We start from the raw sequence: 15,395 nt of genomic DNA on the forward strand, positions 1-15,395 counted from the left end.
AGAACATATGGATGTTTTGGAATGGAGTTGCTTGCTTGGTCCACCTGTCCATCCATCCAGTATATACAAACATAGATACAAAATAAATATATTCAAACATAATGTGTATATAGTATTGATAATGAAGAAAATAAAATGGAATGAAAATTGTTAAGATAATAATGTAAAATACTCAGGAGGCTGCTATTAAGGAAGTGGGGCCTATGCACATCTTGCGCCTCAGTTCTTAAAGCTGCTAGTAAGTTGCTAAACCTAGCTCAAGGCCAGTAATAAACATCCTGGAGCCATAAACATCCTGGAATAACTGATACATGGACATATATGGAATCACTTCTTTTCTTGTAATTTTCACCTCCCTTGTTTGCATATTGGAATTAACCAATCCCTGGTAACCTAGCAAGCAATCCTTCATTTTATGAAAGAATTACATTCTATGGTTTTTACCTTTATAAACCCTTTTTTTGTTCTGTCCTGAGAGCATTTTGGGTTGCTAACTGAATCTGCATTTCCCAAACTGCAATCCTTTTGCTCAAATAAATGCCTTTTGTTCTTTATTACAGTCTGAACCTCTTCTTTGGTTAACAGTATATATATATGCATATGCAGTATATATAGATATCAAAGAGAGTAAAGGCAAATTTTCACTACCAAAAAAATCATTAACTTAACTTTGCAATGAGTATGAGCTCATCAGAGCACAAGGTAAAGAACCAAAATTTTCCTAGAAAAATCTCTTAAATAATTCTATAAACAGAATGGACATGTATTTTGTACATGTCTTTGCATAATTCTGTATACAGCAGTTTGAGACCTTGTGAAAGATTTAAAGGAAAACTTATATAAGATTTCTGGGTATCCAAATCATTCTGCCTTTTATATAACTATTAAATCACCTAGACACAAATGGGGATTTGAGTGTAGAAGTTAAAGATTTCTAAAGTGCTTGTGACTGCAGATAGGAGTCACTTTGTCTGAATCTTGAGCCAATGTCAAGTACCTAAGAAGGTCTTTTTGTTGTTATAAGGCTTAAGAGAAACAGTGGAGTGTACGTTGTGCAATGGTCTGGGGTCTAGTTTGCTTAGTTCTGTGGTGAAAATGTGTACAAGGTATCACTTTACTCTGAGTATATAAAAGCCAAATTTGTCCTTCATTCGTTCCATACATTAGTACTTAAACAACTCCCAGACACTTGGGGAAATAGATTTTTTATAAAGCATCACCCATCAAGACTCAGGCACACACCAAGTGTTGTTTTATTCATGCAGCTGACTTACTACACAGGTACTTACGCTTCAACAGCATTTCCTTCTGTTCTTTCTCTTACTTTTCTTTAAGAATTTAATATCTCTATATATTATTTCCATGGTTTTATTCCAAATATCTATTTTCTAGACCTTATATTTTCTAGTGTTGTTTACATTTATTTGGGATATAATGAAAGCTTTTATTCCATCCCCATACATTTGCTCACTCTTCACTGCTACGCATTCTGCCCTCTTCCTCCCACATAAGAAGGGCACTTTATTAAAGTTCTATATCATTCTTACAGTCTTGTCGAATCCACTAATTTCTGTTAATATCAGCAGATGAAAGTAATCGTGTACCCATAAACAGAATTTAACCTTTTGACAATCTGCTTCAAGACTCATAATTACTCAGAAATTATTATCAATGACTTGGAAAAATTAAGGCAGAAAAAAAATGTTTATGGTATTTTTAAGCCATTCCTCTGACACTAATTTATCTTCCAAGCCCAAACTTGTTCTTATAGCAACCTAATTTCTAAGTAATCTATTTCTATAGCAATATTAAAAATGTTACTGAACTTTTACTTGGCATTTAAATTAGAAATATTAAGATTTAAAGATGATTAAGTAAATGCACACCAATGTTTTCATAGATTATGAGGCAAACTAAAGCATATATTAAGCCCAGCTGGTGTGGCTCAGCAGTTGAGCATCGACATATGATCTAGGAGATCTCAGTTCAATTCCTGGTCAGGGCACATGCCCAGGTTGCAGGCTCGATCCCCAGTAGGGATCATGCAGGAGGCAGCCAATCAATTGACTCTCTCTCATCATTGATGTTTCTCTCTCTCTCCCTCCCTTCCTCTCTCTGAAATCAATAAAAACATATTTAAAAAAAAATAAACTGAACACATCTTTCATGTACAGGTATTTGTTTTAAAAAAACACAAACATATTGAGAAACTGAATCTGGATGTGCGCTATCAGGTTTAAGAATATATTTGATATATTTGAACTGGATAATTTCTGAAAATTCAAAGTTTGCCAAGAATATACTACATCTACTTTATTTAATCCACAAATATGTTCTGAGCACCAAAAATGTTTCAGGTCTTCATCTGAGCAATGTAGGGATGTAGCAATGAACAAAACTGAAAAAATTTCCTACCCTCACAGAACTTACCTTCTTCTAGAGTTAAAGAGAGAGAGGATAAATAAAGGAGCATTGTAATTTTATTTAATTTTTGTTTTTCTAAATATATTTGTATTGCTTTCAGAGAGAGGAAGAGAGAGGGAGAGAGAGATAGAAATATCAACGATGAAAAAGAGTCATTGATCGGCTGCCTCCTGCATGCCCACCCTGCTGGGGATCGAGCTCGAAACACGGGCATGTGCCCTAACCAGAAACTGAACCAAGATCTCCTAGATCATAGGTCGATGCTTAATCACTTAGCCATGCTGGCTGGGCAAGGAGCATTGTAATTTTAAACTCAGTGGTCAGAATGAGCTCAATGAGATGGTGGAGTAAAGACTAGCAGGAGATAAGAAATGCCAGGCAGGTACCAGGAGAAGGAACACTTCAAGTAGAGGGAACAGTAAGGGCAAAGCCCTAAGGAGAGGTAGAATTGGCCATGTAGGAGTTCAACTAGGTCATCAACTTTCAGCTCTGCGGGAGCTAAATGACAGAGTGGAAGAGTAGCAGCAGATGATAACAGAGAAGGTAACAACAGGCAGAGGACCTTATACTCCAAGATAAAGACTCTGAATGAGAAGGGACGCCATTGGAAGGTTTTCAGTAGAAGAGAAACATGATCCAGCTAAAGCTTTAAGAGGTTCTCCAGCTGAGAACCATAGAAGCAGCAAGACCAGTTAGTGGACTATGGCAATAATTCAAGAAGAGAGATTATATATTGACTTTAGTAGACTTGGGTTGTGGTAGTGCAGGTGGTGAGAACTGATTGGTTCTAAATACAGAGCCAAAAGCATTTGGTGACAGAATGGGCATGGGGTATGGGATAAAGGAAGGAAAGAAGGAAAACTGGCAGATTTATAGCCTGAGGAAATGGAAGGATGGAGTCATTTACTGAAATGGAGAAGATAGAAGAGGGGAAACTTTGAAGGAGAATATCAGTTTAGTTTGGACATATGAAGTATGAGATGCTTATTAATATTCAAGTAGAAATAAAGTAAGTGATTGGATATAAGTCAGGAGTCCAGGGGAGAGGCGTGAGCTAGAGACAGAAATTTGGGAGTCAACAGCATACAGATGGAAGTTAAAGCCTTGAGTTAACTGCTTGTAATAAGTGCAATTTTCAAGCAAATGCTCTCAATTCTCAGGACAGAACTGGCAATCTTATTGATCTTGATCTGAATATCATTAATATCTCAAGGCAATGAGCTTACTGCCCTCCTAGGAAGAGAAGGTGGCTAAAAGTACACACTTATATTAGTAACTACTTTCTTTCTCTTAAAGGCTAGAATTAAAAATGTGTTCATCACACACTCTTCATAGCCTCCCTATACCTATCTTCTCTATACAAAGAAAACAAGCTAAAGTTCAAGTAGCCAAATGATGAGTAGGTAGCAAAGCCAAGGTGGCTATTCAGAGTTAAACAATAGAAGACTTCATTCAACAATACAAGAATTCTTCTCTGGAGAGATAAGGGATCCTGCAAATGTCATTCTAGTTGACAGAGCCATCTTCTACTCTCTGCTCCTGTAGTGGCTCTATAGCTGGTTGAAGTAGCACACTAATAGCAATGCTGCGTTAGATGTAGCATCAGCAGCCCCTGGAGTTTTTGGAGGCCTACTTCCTGTTTCACAAACTAGAGGAAATCAATAAAATGGAATGCTATTCACACCTTTGCCGAGGAATATCTACCAATAGGCAGATGTTATATATATTAGCTCCTATACTTCAATATACAAGGATGACACAAAGTTCACAAAAATATTACCAATGTCTACCATCAATGAAGGTTTGAGGTCCAAAGCTTGGTGAATGTGACAGATAAGAAAATCTCAAAATCTTGATGCCTAGATTTAAAAAACATCAGTACCCTTGTCTTTTTACATCAGACTTCTTAAGCTGTCACATAAGAAACCAGACCCTCAAGAGAACAGCATCAGATGACTTTATCAACCTAGCTCCGTGATTCAGAAAACAGAATCACATAAACATAAGACTCAATGTAACAAGAGAAAACAGATTATGAATTATAGCCTAATAACAAGAAAGGGCTCAGAGCACATGTATAGAGGCAGAGGATATCACAAAAGTAGTAGGACCTTTAAGATCACAAGGTCCTCAATGAAGGTTTGAAACTAGTTGTACTCTCAAGAAATTTGCTCTCAAATTATCGAACAAAAGATAAACAATTACAAAATCAAAAAGAAATGATAAATGACTTAAAAATACAGATATTGATGTTTAACATATATATTACCTGTAAACACTGCAAAATGTTTAAGGTAAGAAAAAATTAACCAATAATTGCCAGTAAGATCTTATTTATAGCTTTTATCATTAAGACAATGTGTTAAATTTGATTCTGCTGCTGACTCCATTTTCTAAACATGCCAAAATGAGTGACCATGTCATTCCCCCTAATATCTCTCATTGGTCTTTTCCATGGTTTTTCCAATCATCATTCATTCACATTACTCCAATGATTCAGTCTCATTCATCTCCAAAACATTCTCCATACTAGTATCATGCTAGTTTTTCTAAAATGAAAACTTGATTTTGATACTGTTGAAAATCAAAAAAATTTGATACTGTTGAAATAAGCTGGTTATTAATTAATAATTGGAAAGGAGCAAAGGACAGCTGCAATTTAGAGGCATGACTAGTAAGGTCTGGGTGACATGGGAAAGTGCTCAGCTATCAACCACACCTGGGAGTCAGTCACTGGCCAGAATAGGTGTGGCCACTGCAAGTGTGGAGAAGATTTGATATTTAAACTCCTGAACAAAGGGAGTTCGTTCTCTTGGTGCTCTCTTGGTGCTCTTGGCCCTCTGGCATTCCTCATTTGTGGGGCTCTGTTATAGAAATAGATTTGTGTGGGTATTAGAGTCAGGAATATAAGTTTGATGTGTGTATTAGATTTGAAATAAGTAACTTCATCTTGTGTGACCAAGTGTAACTGTGATGCCTGCGTGCCACGATAAGATTAACACTTTGTAGCCCTGGCTTCCAAGCAGGCCCGCGCTCTGTAGGACCCTGATAAGACGCACTGAAGACACACCACACCTTCAACTCAGCTGTTAAAAGCAGGGGCTTTTCGGCCACATCTTTGGATGCTTGTCTGCCCTCCACAGACTTCATCCCCAGCTCCGGGAAAGCTGACCCTGCCTTGCTCTGCCCTGCACCTCTCTAGGAGAACTTCCAGAGGGCTGCAGTGACCGACGCTGTCGCGGCCGCACCCCCAGACCTTGTGTGTGTCTTTCAGTGGATCCTCTGGGTGGCCTGCTGGTGCCAAGAACCATTGGGAACTGGTAAATAAACCCTGTGTGATTTGCTTCATGTTTGTCTCTGTCTCCCTTCTTAAAACTTGAATTATTGGCTCGGTCTTATTGAATTAAAGTGTCTCTCGACCCTCACGGTGGTATAGCCACGTATTGGGAGTTAGACCACCTGCGTTTACGTCTCCAGAGAAACTGGGACAGGCTCACATGCTCTGTACTCACCCAAGTGGCCCACAGCCATGTGGACTCCACACAACGGACTAATGGAATTTAACTAGCGTGATGCTACATTGGACCCATCTCCATCAGGGAACGTTTGAAAACCCTAGACACTGGCTTTGCTTCTAGCTTTACTAAAGCCCCAGCTGCACCTTTTCCAGGAATGGATTAAGGAAAAGGGGACTTTGACAACTGAGGGATATAACTACATGCAAATAAAGACCATTCCTTCTCCTTTAAGTATCTTAGAAAAATTTTTTCTCAAGATATCACAAAAATCCCACTCCTACTAGGGATGAAGAAATTCCACCCACTCAATTCTCTGGCAACAATTTTATCCCTCTACTCAAACTCCATTTCCTGCACACCCAGTGCTCTAGCTGTACTAACCTATATCCAGTTCTCTTGTACAGGAAGAGGTTTCGCCATCCATGACTTTGCCCTAATATTCCCTCTGTCTCAAATGCCTTTTCATCCAACCACCAAACAATTAACAGCAGTAATAAGCTTGCTTATTCATTGTTCAAGGAAGCTTAAGTATCACTTCCTCAATGAAACCTCTGATCCCATTGATATAATACAGCAATTTTCAACCGGGCGTCACAAGAATTTTTAAAACATGCAATACCTGACTATTCAGTCAGGGGAACTGACCTCTTGTCCCTTAGAGATTGTCAAATAAAAAATGACGACAGCCAACAATAGCCGTCTGGTATGAATAAATCAAAATTATACCTATTTTTTGTCTGATTGGCAAAAAAATGTATTTTTGGTGCGCCAGAGAATTTCAGTAATTAGTTTATGTGTGCCATGAGATGAAAAAGATTGAAAATTGCTGGTATAATATATATTCCATATATCTTTCTTTAACAGCACCTGTACTCTTTTATATATATTTTATATATGTTTACATGTCTTTTTCTCAGTAGTATAACAAATGTTCCTAGAAGACACTTCTATATCCTTAGAACCCAGGGAAATGCCTGACCATGTGTTTATTAGGCATTTAATTTGTATGTAAAATCTATGAATTACAGATATCTTTATATAAACATATGGAGTCTGGGTGCTTGCTGACTAAAGTTAGGCAAGTTTATACATGTCAGGAGTTTCATCATATTATATAACCCCAAAATATTTAATCTCTGATTATTACACATGACAATGGAATTAATAAAAATGCCCCAACCTCCACAAATCAATTAATTTGATCATCTTTTTTTCTAACATTTATGAATGTTATTTAGTGAATTCACTCTGACATCACACTATATAAACTGGTATAAATATATGGAAAGAGAGAAAGAAACCTCTATATGAGTGGGAACTTACCCAACCCAAATGAATGGAGAGATGTGTATTAAGTATCTATCACAAGTGAAACACTATCCTAGCAGCTGTAAGGAAAAGTAAGAGAAAAAAGACTGTCCCTATCCTCAAGTAGAATCCAGTTTTAAAGGAGGTAAAGTGATTATACCAATAATTAGGAATCAAAGCACAAAATAATTATAATACACAGAAGATTGAACTTTAGGTTCTTGTGACCAGAAAAGGGTTGCCTAAGAAAAAATGTATGACTTGGAAAGATATGAAAGACTAATACATTGCAAGGAAGAGGTAGGCCAGAGGAAAGTGAAACCAGAGGAGCAGGAACATGTCCCGGAGCAGTGAGCCACAGCAGTCTGGCACAGGAGGGAGCCTCAGGAAGTGGAGCCAGACAGGAGTGTGAGGACAGATTACAAGGGCCATGGAAAGTCTGCATGTGAGCGTGAGCTAGCTTTTCACACCAGGTGCAGGGGCATGCTGGCACACAGGCTCAACTACAGAGGCTAGGGTTCCAAGGACAAGGAAAACACTTAGAAAGGCCAGCAGGAGTCCCTCTACTACTAAAAATATAGGCAGAGAGCCTGGTCATTCAAAGAAAGTTAAACCCAGACCCAGCTGTCTACTGGCTGTCAACAAAGTAAAGTATGGTTGTATTTCATTTCTCAAGGATAAAGCTATTGAATTCCAGAATTTATGTTTTCTCAATGTCCTATAAAATATTTACTTTAAAACCTGGACAAGTAGAGGTCATGAGAGAAATAGTTATGAATGATGCTGCTGAAATACAGAACTTTCAAATTGAGTCTGCACTAAGCAGCAGAGCACTGAATGTTCCAAGTGTGATGGATGGCCAGCTTTAATTCTCACTCTTTTGACTTACCAAAGCACTTCTAGTCTAGAAGCCCTACCCCAGCCATCCTCATTTCCAGAGCCTTCAAAGAAGGAAACTTTTGCCCTCCACACAGAATCAAATGAATGTATACTTCTCTATAATCTCACATTGCTGCAAAGTCTACACAGAAAAAACTGCAAACTGATGGCCTGAAGTCAAATGTTCTCCATATATAGGTGACAGTGTTTGTCTGTCTGTTGGCTTAAATTATGTTTTTTAAACATCGAATTACTTTCCAGTATTTTAAGATGAGAGTTTTTCACACAAATAAAATCCAAATTTCTAGAAACAGGTAATTCTGGAAATACTCCAATCTGGCAGTTTTCCAATTTGCCATCCAGCCACCTCACTTACTTACAGTACTACCTGGTCCCTGTTGGCATTTGTTTTGTTCCCTGTTTATATACATAGGTCTTTAGATCCCTAATAGTTGGTGCCCAGTCTCAGCTGGTTGCATTTAGGCCAGGGTTCTACAAAGAACACTGTCTAGTTTCACAACTGCTTACTAGTTGTGTACCCTTAGAGAAATTACTTAACTCCTCTGTGCCTCAGCTTCTCCTCTTATTAAATGAGGACAATAATAATACAACTACCTCAAGGGTTGTTGGGAGGAATAAGTTAGTTTATATAAAAAGCAGTGGTTCTCAAGGAGTCTCAGACTGGGGAGACATTTTTCGTTGTCACGATCTGGGGAGGTGCCACTGGCCTCCACTGGATAGATCCCAGGGATACTATTAAACATCCTACAATGCACAGGACAGCTCCCACAACAAAGTATCCAGCCCAAAATGTCAATAGTGCTGAGGATCAGAAATCCAAAAATAAAGGATTTAGAAGAGCACCCAGCACAGAGGTAGCCTTCGATGTTAGTCATTATCAATAATAACAAAAGCAAGTCCTGGCTGGTGTTTCCACCTCAGCTGAAGTAACATGTAATAGCTCAAGAGCTCCTTGTGTTATCTTTGATGAATATTACCACCACACAGATAGGGAAATGTACTTAAAATTTTCTGGTTCCACATCATTAATTCAACAAACAAGTGATTAATTCAAAAATAATTATGAGAATATATTTTCCTGAAACAAAAAGCAGACAAGAATATACTTTGGCAAGCAATAATGCACAATATTTGAAAAGTATAATGTTTTAGAAAATACAGGAAACAGAAACCTGTGATTACCATAACTTATAAGAAGGCAATAGGCCAAATTCTTCCAAACTCCAAGTTTAATACACTGAGGATGCCCACTAGTCCAAGATATTTTTTTGGAAAACTGTAATGAGAGGGGAAGTAGAAGAGAGGGTTTTAAACCAAAGAGCCCACCAAACCTGATACTTCCCCAGTGCCTGCCCAGAAGATCCTGAGGCTTCAATAGCTCACTCAGGGATCCTTGGTTAGAGGTCCTGCTTTGATCTCAAGTCACCATAAGAGGTATCTTCCAGATCCAGGTCAGCTCACAAGAAAAGTAAGCAAAATAGTCCAGAGATGACTGAGCTGTGCTGATACACTTGTGAAAGGCTTTCAGGAGTTCTGATGTAGGACATCAGAACCAACAATGGCCTGCACAAGTTCCTGCTGCTGTGAACCAGGGGTACTGGCCAGGCTTTCTAGCCCAACACTGCAGGGGTCCGTGGCTAGTCTCTCTTGATCTCAGCTTTCTTATCTTTAATATTAAAAAGTGGAATTGCTGTAATTTTTTTCTAACACCATAAACACACACAACATTGATTTTTATTTGCGACAATCTCTCTTCAACAACCCCTTGGTAACTGTAGAAGTCAGACCCTTAGCTGAAAAAGGAAAGAATAAGGATGAATCGAAACCAAGAAAAGCATACCAGTGCTTCTCTCAAAGATGAGGTAATAAAAGCACGAATAAAACTAAAGGGCTCCACAATCTACAAAAAACTTTGCATGTACAACATGAAATAAGTCTCTTTTAAGTTCAAGCTAACATCTATTTGAACAACCACGTATATAACAGAAATTGTTAAGTCTCTTTTAAGCTCAAGCCAGCATCTATTTAAACACCCATGAGTAAAATAGTGTATTACCAAAGATATCAAGATTGGGAACCTGAGTCACAGAGAAAGATTCCCAAAAGTGCTGTAAAAGGGAAGGCTACCATTAAAGAGACACAGGAAATATCTCATCGAGAGAGTAGCATTGATGGATGCAGATGGACAGGAAGAAATCTGAATGGATTTGTCCATCTAAAAGGCATTCCAGGCTGCAGGCAGAGTATAAACAATGGCACTGAAGTTGGAAAGGCCAGGAGTCTAGTTTGGGGTACAGGGTTCATGGTGGAAGGAGGGCACTATGATTTGAGGCCAAATCACAACAGTCTGGATAGTCAGAATGTAGATTCAGTTGCATGAATGATCTTACAGGACAGAGATACCAGGTAAAAATATCCAGTAGATGACTTAAAGAGCAAAATCTCTCTTTTGCCTAAATTTAAATATCTTCCAACATTTAAGAAGGTGCTAATCCATTAATATTATAATTTGACTAGTGAAAAATATTCCCATACTTGTAAGAATAAGGTTAAAGCTGGAAAATGGTAACAACTTTAAACTCCCTTTCAAATATTTGTGAAATAAAATTTAAATTATGAAGTTATATTGAAATGACTGTCTACTAACAGAAACCAAAGATTCATCCAGAAAGTTTATATTTGTTTAAGGTTTAGAAAAGGGAAGGAAAATAAAACAAAGGATTATGTTAGCCCCCAAAGCAGCACTGCTTAATCATTTTAAAATTACCTTCTATAAATTTAAGGACAGTTGAATACTATATTTTATATATATACAGACACTCTCTGTGATGAGACTTTCAAAAAACAGTAGGCTGAGAGTCAGCAAGGGGAGAATTTGGTGTCAGTTATGTCTTGAAAATCACTAAACAACTACGGGTCTCCACAGCCTCAGCTTTCAACTGAGAGTACTGAATTATGTTCTCTAAATGCCATTTCATAAAATATAATTTAAAATAATACAGATTTGTAGCTGTTGTTCAATACTTAGGTAAGCAGTGGAGTAGCAGGGATTAGGCTAATTGGGATGTTCAAATCTAGGCTCCTTCAGTACTACCTGGGTTTAGGTTTCCTTTTCCATAAAGAAGAGATAATATTTACCTTCGGAATATGTTGGAAGGATTAAAATGTATATAATGGGCCTGGCACACTGTGGGCACTAAATAAAGGCAGACATTAAGTCTCTGATCAATGGAAAATGGTTATCCACTTCACCAACACAGTTTCCTAGAACTCAGCCTGGAGAAGAGCAGAGATTGACTTCCAGTCCTTTCCAAAGGGTGAGAACATAAAGATGGAACTAGAGAGGACTCACGGTTGGAAGTAGGAAGGTATGATAAAACCAGGAAGCTGAAGATAAGCAGAGGCTTAGTGCTTGAGGACAGAAGACATTTTTTTCTCTAAGAAAGAGGGCCTCTGGTGAAAAAAAGTTATAATGGATTATTGCAATGATTTCATAACCAAAATAAAGCAGAGAGCTAGTTAGAGTCTATTAGCGTCACTAAAGAAAACAGAGGGCTTTGGCAATATACAAATCCTATTTCCTTTGCCCTTTTGTAATTCTTACATGGGATTCAGATGATCCTGCTCCTGCCCATCTCTTGAGTGTCATTGCCTACCACTGTCCTCCGCTTCACTCTTCCTAGGTTCACTCCACTCCAGTCACATGGCTTCTCTTCTATCTCTGGGAATGTCTAGTGCATTTTTCCTTTAGCTCTTTTGCACATCTACTTGGAAACTTCCAGCAGATCTTTTCGTGGCTTACTCATTCTAAACATTCAGGTCTCAAACCATCACTTCTTCAAGAAAGTCTTCACTGACCACCATACCTAAATTTCCCCCCACCTCCCAGTCACACTCTAGTCCCTTACCCTGTAATACGGTTTTCTAACATTCATCATTACCAAAAGTTGTCATTTTTGTTTACATGTTTAGTGTATCTCCGCCAAAATGTAAGGTCTTTGAGGGCAGAAACCTTATCTAAATTTTTCAGCTCTCAGTCTCCAACACCTAAAACAAAGTGTGGCATAGATGATGCATTCATCAGATAAACTTGTCCAAAGAATAAATTCAAATGATATTACCATCCTTCTGTGAACTAAGAGGAAAAGTTTCCAGAAATGGCTTTAGTTTAATTTCTTTAATGCAGTTTTACACAATAATGCAATCTTAAAAGGTCAATGTTTGAGACAGCAAGATTTAAAGAGAATAAATCCTTCAAAATAGAAAATATATATGTATGCATCTATTACAAGATACACATTTTTACTTTATGAATAAAACAACAGTACCATAAATTGTTTTGTTTTGTAAGATCCTGCTTCTAAATAGAAGAGAGGGTGTATGAGTGAATTTGTATAGGAATTATCTTTCAGAACCCTTCTCAACAGAGTTCTGAGATAAAAGAACTGAACTAATTCCAGTGTATTTGAGAGGTTAGACCTGTTCCTTTACCTTGCTGAAAAGTTCACAACGTTAACCCACATTTGAACTAAAAGAGAGAAAAAATCCCTTTCTAATCCTAAACAAAAGTAAGCATGCTACTGAGATTTTGAAAGTGCCCATGAGTGTGCAAAGCAGTGAACTAAACCATAGTCAGCATATTCATGACTTGTGCCGCAATTTTTAAATTTTGTTTTGTTCTGAACAGACCTTTTATTGATGAATAAAAGATGCCGGTTACGCTTGTTTGTATAATCCTAGGCATCATTCGAGTTACCATTCTTGGTCGCTCTGGAGGGCCCACGGCGCCAATATAAGGCAGAACGCCACTGAAGACTCCCCGGGGTCAGCAGGGTGAAGGAATGGAGCCCTCGGCTCCGGCAAACATCCCCTGAATCCCAACCCCAAGCCCTGGATGAAAATGCATGCAGCATTCTGCAATTTTTGTGTATCTTTCATAAACACAGCCTGCCTAGCCTAACCTCCTCCTCTCCGAAGGACACCACAGAGCTCAGCAAACAGAGCCTATGCTCGGTCGTAGGCCTCTGTTGGCAGGTCTCCTGTGAGCCCGAGTAAAAGCGTCTGATCCCGCTGACTCGGTTTTCCAATCTGTCAAATAGGATGACGAGAAACCCAGCCTACCTCATCGGGTGGTTCCGGGCCTGCCGCCCCACGCAGGCCCGGGGACAACTCCGAGGTCGCGCCCAAAGGGCCCTCCGGAGAGAAGGGGCGGGCTCTGCAGGGCGGAACCCTGGAGCAAGCCCTGCATGCGACGCCCAGCCCACCCCCTGCAGCCAGCCGCCCCTGAACCTCCGGGAATGCCGGGCTCGTGACGTCAGCGCGCTGACGTAGACGCACAGAGTTCGCGTATCGCCCCGGACGAAGGACCCGAGATCCGTAGTAGACTCACTGATTGGTGTTTGCTTCTGTCAATCATCCGCTGCCCAATAATCGAGGCGTAAAGGCGAGAGAGGGAGGGCTGGCCTGCCCACAAGGGAGGGTGGGAATGTGAAACTCGGGCTTGAGAGTCCGGAGCTGGCGGCGCTGCCGGGAATCTGGTACCGCTCAGTTCTAGCAAGCGGCTGCTACCCCCTCGTCAACAATTTTGCTGCTTTCGCCTTTCTCCAGCCTCTTTGTGGGAATTTAGGTTCCAGCTCGTGGGAAGTAATCAAGGGCCTGGATTTCAGGGCTCCTGGGCACCTCGCACTAAGCGCTCCAGGAATGAAAAAGTGGAACATTTCATTTTCCTGTTCAAGCTTCCTCTCCGCTTTGAATTCCCTTCAAGTCCTCCAGACCTATTTAGGAGACCTTTCTCTGAGCTCCTATCATATATCTGACACCTCGATCTTCATAGTAGTTACACTTAATTATATTTGTGTATGTTCTCCCACGAGATTGGGCATCTTTTAATTATTGTTTTAAATCAAGTTAGCTATATATTTTAATTAACCTTTTCCCCCCAATAGATGCTACAGTTATGCTATTCAAATAATTTAAAGAAATAGAGGGTTATATAGTGAAAAATCTCCTTCTGCTTTCAGTTCCTCAGGCACTCAGTTCACCTACTGGAGGCAACTAGTGTTGCTGACATCTTGGATATTCTTCCAAAGACATTCTAAGTACTGTTATTAATTTTAAGTTATATGTAACCGTTATTTTAAACATTGCAAATTAGGTTAATATCCTGTTCAGGCACTAACTGTAAACCTAGTCCCTTTATGATGACTCCTAGTTTCTATGTATTTACATACGTATTGATGTTACTCTTTTTTACGATCAACATTATATAGTTGAGATCTTTCCATATCTCTATATAAATGTACCCAATTCTTTTAAAATACTGCATGGTAGTCCTTAGAACCAATAGATATAATTATGATTTCCCCAGCCTGGGACATGTAGTTTGTTTCTTTTTTATTTTATTTTTTTAATTTGGAAGCATTGTCATTTTCAACATAAGTGCATGTGCCATTTTGTACCTATGCAAGTGTTAAGCACTAACAAGTGAATGCACTGGACAGAGTATGCACATTTTAAATCTTAGTAGTAGATTTCCTCCATTTGCTCCTCTATGTAGTTAACAATTTACTTTCCTACCCCTAATATATGAAAAGCCCTTTTCCTGCACTCTTGCCAAAGCTGATAAAATACAATATCTAAAATTTTCTGAATTGATGGCTGTGTAACATTTTTAACGGATAACATACAAAAAAAACTGCAGTAATCGTGACTGTACATCTTCGTAACAAAGTGAACGAACTTGTGTAACCACCTCCTAGATCAAGATTTTAAATGTTTTCCAACAATGTAGACCTTCTCATGCTTCTCTTAGTCATTGCATGCCTAGACAAAAATAACCACTGTTCTGAATTTTACTACTAAGTTAGTTTTGCCTGTTTTCGAATGCTTATAAATGGCCACACATAGTGTGTGCTTTTGTGTGGCTTTTTTGCTCAATAATATATTTGTAAGATTGAGCTGTTGGCAGCCTTGATAATGGCACCAGGTGTTAGACCAGTGGGGTCAGACCAGACCTGAGTTCAGCAAACGTGGTACTTGAATTCTAACTAGGAAAGAATTCAGAGCCAAGACTCAAACTGTAAGGGAACATTCATTTAGAAAAATCACAGAGGTAGAAGAAGTAATTCGTAGAAGAAATGGGCTTAGGGAACAAATTGTAGAGGCAAAGAGAAGGCCCTTAGAGTTTAGAAGTGAGGAAGGTAAAGGTGAGATGCCTGGGGGAATGAGGAGGGGTGGGAAGGGCTC

General features: G+C 39.0%; 1 protein-coding gene across 4 annotated transcripts in view; it reads right to left on the reverse strand.

The window, feature by feature from the left end:
• STARD3NL (STARD3 N-terminal like) overlaps positions 1 to 13,403 on the reverse strand; it is a 64,034-nt gene extending 50,631 nt beyond the window's left edge. Inside the window, exons 1-2 of one of the 4 annotated variants that reach the window (XM_016199140.2) lie at positions 13,272 to 13,402; positions 11,503 to 11,603 (exon numbers count right to left, since the gene is read on the reverse strand). The gene's annotated coding sequence lies outside the window, so the exon portion shown is untranslated. Of the gene's footprint in view, positions 1 to 11,502; positions 11,604 to 13,271 lie in introns of all 4 variants that reach the window. The other 3 variants (XM_016199142.2, XM_016199143.2, XM_016199139.2) reach the window with 3 other exon arrangements.
• Between the last annotated feature and the right edge of the window lie 1,992 nt (positions 13,404 to 15,395).

This window comes from Miniopterus natalensis, chromosome 10 (genome assembly GCF_054644295.1).
Source record: "Miniopterus natalensis isolate mMinNat1 chromosome 10, mMinNat1.hap1, whole genome shotgun sequence".
NCBI lineage: Eukaryota > Metazoa > Chordata > Mammalia > Chiroptera > Miniopteridae > Miniopterus > Miniopterus natalensis.